We start from the raw sequence: 5,341 nt of genomic DNA, 5'->3' as shown, positions 1-5,341 counted from the left end.
GAGGCATAGGGGATGACACTCATCTCTTCTTTATCTTCTGCCGTGGTCGGGCATTTGAGCCGAGCTCAATTTCACACCTTGCAACACAGGCAAGAACCCCTTCTTGGACTGATCCATATTGAACTTCTTCAATATCTTATCAAGGTATGTGCTTTGTGAAAGACCTATGAGGCGTCTTGATCTATCTCTATAGATTTTGATGCCTAATATGTAAGCAACTTCTGCAAGGTCCTTCATTGAAAAACACTTATTCAGGTAGGCCTTTATGTTGTCCGAAAGTTCTATATCATTTCCCATCAAAAGTATGTCATCCACATATAATATGAGAAATGCTAAAGAGCTCCCACTCACTTTCTTGTAAACGCAGGCTTCTCCATAAGTCTGCATAAACCCAAACGCTTTAACCATCTCATTAAAGCGAATGTTCCAACTCCGAGATGCTTGCACCAACCAATAGATTGAGCGCTGGAGCTTGAATACCTTGTTAGCATTCTTAGGGTCGACAAAACCTGCCGGCTGCATCATATACAGTTCTTCCTTAAGGTGACCGTTAAGGAATGCTGTTTTGACGTCCATTTGCGATATCTCGAAATCATAGTATGCGGCAATTGCTAACATGATTCGGACGGACTTCAACTTCGCTACTGGAGAGAATGTCTCATCGTACTCAATCCCTTGAACTAGTCGATAATCCTTAGCGACAAGTCGAGCTTTATATATGGTAACATTACCATCCGCGTCCGTCTTCTTCTTAAAGATCCATTTGTTTTCTATCGCCCGACGATCATCGGGCAAGTCTGTCAAAGTACACACTTTGTTTTCATACATGGATCCTATCTCGGATTGGATGGCTTCAAGCCATTTGTTGGAATCTGGGCCCGCCATCGCTTCTTCATAGTTCGAAGGTTCACCGTTGTCTAACAACATGATTTCTAAGACAGGGTTGCCGTACCACTCTGGTACGGAACGTGTCCTTGTGGACCTTCGAAGTTCAGTAAGAGCTTGATCCGAAGTATCTTGATCATCATCATTAACCTCCTCTCTTGTCGGAGCAGGCACCACAGGAACATCTTCCTGAGCTGCGCTACTTACTGTTTCAAGAGGCAGTACTTCATCAAGCTCTACTTTCCTCCCACTTAATTATTTCGAGAGAAACTCTTTCTCCAGAAAGGATCCGTTCTTGGCAACAAATATCTTGCCTTCGGATCTTAAGTAGAAAGTATACCCTATGGTTTCCTTAGGGTATCCTATGAATACGCATTTTTCCGACTTGGGTTCGAGCTTCTCAGGTTGAAGTTTCTTGACATAAGCATCGCACCCCCAAACTTTTAGAAACGACAGCTTAGGTTTCTTCCCAAACCATAATTCATATGGTGTCATCTCAATGGATTTAGACGGTGCTCTATTTAAAGTGAATGTAGCTGTCTCTAGAGCGTACCCCCAAAATGATAGCGGTAAATTGGTAAGTGACATCATAGATCGCACCATATCCAATTGAGTGCGATTACGATGTTCAGACACACCATTTCGCTGAGGTGTTCCAGGCGGCGTGAGTTGTGAAACGATTCCACATTTCCTTAAGTGTGTACCAAATTCGTGACTTAAATATTCACCCCCACGATCTGATCGCAAGAACTTTATCTTTCGGTCACGTTGATTCTCTACCTCATTCTGAAATTCCTTGAACTTTTCAAAGGTCCCAGACTTGTGTTTCATCAAGTAGACATACCCATATCTACTCAAGTCATCAGTGAGAGTGAGAACATAACGATATCCTCCGCGAGCCTCAACGCTCATTGGACCGCACACATCAGTATGTATGATTTCCAATAAGTTGGTTGCTCGCTCCATTGTTCCGGAGAACGGAGTCTTGGTCATCTTACCCATGAGGCATGGTTCACATGTGTCAAATGATTCATAATCGAGAGACTCTAAAAGTCCATCAGCATGGAGCTTCTTCATGCGCTTGACACCAATGTGACCAAGGAGGCAGTGCCACAAGTATGTGGAACTATCGTTATCAACTTTACATCTTTTGGTATTCACACTATGAATATGTGTAACATTACGCTCGATATTCATTAAGAATAAACCAATCACCAGCGGGGCATGACAATAAAACATATCACCCATATAAATAGAACAACCACTATTCTCGAATTTAAATGAGTAGCCATCTCGAATTAAACGAGATCCTAATACAATGTTCATGCTCAAAGCTGGTACTAAATAACAATTATTGAGGTTCAAAACTAATCCTGTAGGTAAATGTAGAGGTAGCGTGCCGACGGCGATCACATCGACCTTGGAACCATTCCCGACACGCATCGTCACCTCGTCCTTCGCCAGTCTCCGCTTATTCCGCAGCTCCTGCTTGAGTTACCAATGTGAGCAACCGCACCGGTATCAAATACCCAGGAGCTACTACGAGCACTGGTAAGGTACACATCAATTACATGTATATCACATATACCTTTGGTTTTGCCGGCCTTCTTGTCCGCTAAGTACTTGGGGCAGTTCCGCTTCCAGTGTCCGCTTCCCTTGCAATAAAAGCACTTAGTTTCAGGCTTGGGCCCATTACTTGACTTCTTCCTGGCAACTGGTTTACCAGGCACGACAACTCCCTTGACGTCCCTTTTGAAGTTCTTCTTACCCTTGCCTTTCTTGAACTTAGTGGTTTTATTCACCATCAACACTTGATGTTCCTTTTTGATCTCCACCTCCACTGATTTCAGCATTGAATATACTTCAGGAATGGTCTTTTCCATCCCCTGCATATTGAAGTTCATCACAAAGCTCTTGTAGCTTGGTGGGAGCGACTGGAAAATTCTGTCGACCACCGCGTCATCCGGGAGATTAACTCCTAGTTGAGATAAGCGGTTGTGCAACCCAGACATTTTGAGTATGTGCTCGCTGACAGAACCATTCTCCTCCATTTTACAACTGTAGAACTTGTCGGAGACTTCATATCTCTCTACCCGGGCGTGAGCTTGGAAAACCATTCTCAGCTCTTGGAACATCTCATATGCTCCGTGCTGCTCAAAACGCTTTTGGAGCCCCGGTTCTAAGCTGTAAAGCATGCCGCACTGAACCAGGGAGTAATCATCACTACGCGACTGTCAAACGTTCATAACGTCTTGAGTTGCTGGGAAAATGGGTGCTTCACCTAGCGGTGCATCTAGGACATATGCTTTCTTGGCAGCTATGAGGATGATCCTCAAGTTCCGGACCTAGTCCGTATAGTTGCTGCCATCGTCTGTCAGCTTGGTTTTCTCTAGGAACACGTTGAAGTTGATGGCAACATTAGCGTGGGCCGTTTGATCTACAAGACATATTGCAAAGATTTTAGACTAAGTTCATGATAATTAAGTTCATCTAATCAAACAATGAACTCCCACTCAGATAGACATCCCTCTAGTCATCTAAGTGATCCATGATCCGAGTCAACTAGCCCGTGTCCGATCATCACGTGAGACGGACTAGTCATCATCGGTGAACATCTTCATGTTGATCGTATCTTCTATACGACTCATGTTCGACCTTTCGGTCTTCCGTGTTCTGAGGCCATGTCTGTACATGCTAGGCTCGTCAAGTTAACCTAAGTGTATTGCGTGTGTAAATCTGGCTTACACCCGTTGTATTCGAACGTTAGGATCTATCACACCCGATCATCACGTGGTGCTTCGAAACAACGAACCTTCGCAACGGTGCACAGTTAGGGGGAACACTTTTCTTGAAATTATTATGAGGGATCATCTTATTTACTACCGTCGTTCTAAGTAAACAAGATGAAAAACATGATAAACATCACATGCAATCAAATAGTGACATGATATGGCCAATATCGTATTGCTCCTTTGATCTCCATCTTCGGGGCGCCATGATCATCTTCGTCACCGGCATGACACCATGATCTCCATCATCATGATCTCCATCATCGTGTCTTCGTGAAGTTGTCACACCAACGACTACTTCTACTTCTATGGCTAACGCATTTAGCAATAAAGTAAAGTAGTTTACATGACGTTCTTCAATGACACACGGGTCATACAAAAAATAAAGACAACTCCTATGGCTCCTGCCAGTTGTCATACTCATCGACATGCAAGTCGTGATTCCTAGTACAAGAACATGATCATCTCATACATCACATATATCATTCATCACATCCTTTGGCCATATCACATCACAAAACACTTGCTGCAAAAACAAGTTAGACATCCTCTAATTGTTGTTGCAAGTTTTTACGTGGCTTCCATAGGTGATCTAGCAAGAATGTTTTCTTACCTACGTTAAAGCCACAACGTGATTTGCCAACTTCTATTTACCCTTCATAAGGACCCTTTTCATCGAATCCGCTCCAACTAAAGTGGGAGAGACAGACACCCGCTAGCCACCTTATGCAACTAGTGCATGTCAGTCGGTGGAACCTATCTCACGTAAGCATACATGTAAGGTCGGTCCGGGCCGCTTCATGCCACAATACCGCTGAAGCAAAATAGGACTAGTAGTGGCAAGAAAGTTGTCAACATCAACGCCCACAACAAATTGTGTTCTACTCGTGCAAAGAGAACTACGCATAGACCTAGCTCATGATGCCACTATTGGGGAACGTTGCAAAAAATAAAAAATTTCCTACGATTTCACCAAAATCCATCTATGAGTTCATCTACCAACGAGTGATAGGAGTGCATCTACATACCTTTGTAGATCGCGAGCGGAAGCGTTCAAGAGAACGGGGTTGAGGGAGTCGTACTCGTCTTGATCCAAATCACCGATGACCAAGTGCCGAACGGATAGCACCTCCGCGTTCAACACACGTACGGAGCGGATGACGTCTCCTCCTTCTTGATCCAGCAAGGGGGAAGGAGAGGTTGAGGAAGAAGGCTCCAACAGCAGCACGACGGCGTGGTGGTGATGGAGTGGCAGTTCTCCGGCAGGGCTTCGCCAAGCTCACGTGGAGAAGGAGATGTGTTGGGGAGGGGAGGGGCTGCGCCTTGGATGTTGTGTGCAGCCCTCCCCTCGCCCCTCTATTTATAGGGGAAGGGGGGAGGGTGCTGGCCCCCTCTAGATGAGAACTAGAGGGGGGGCGGCGGCCAAGGGAGGGGGCTTGCCCCCCAAGCAAGGGGGGCGCCCCCACTAGGGTTTCCCCCCCAACCCTAGGCACATGGGCCCAAGGGGGGGTGTCGGTGTCAAAACCGGCGGATCTCGGGTAGGGGGTCCCGAACTGTGCGTCTAGGCGGATGGTAACAGGAGACAAGGGGCACGATGTTTTTACCCAGGTTCGGGCCCTCTCAGTGGAGGTAAAACCCTACTCCTGCTTGATTGATATTGATGGTAT

The sequence above is a fragment of the Triticum aestivum genome, chromosome 1B (genome assembly GCF_018294505.1).
Source record: "Triticum aestivum cultivar Chinese Spring chromosome 1B, IWGSC CS RefSeq v2.1, whole genome shotgun sequence".
Taxonomy (NCBI): domain Eukaryota; kingdom Viridiplantae; phylum Streptophyta; class Magnoliopsida; order Poales; family Poaceae; genus Triticum; species Triticum aestivum.
This window is presented reverse-complemented; position numbering follows the sequence as displayed.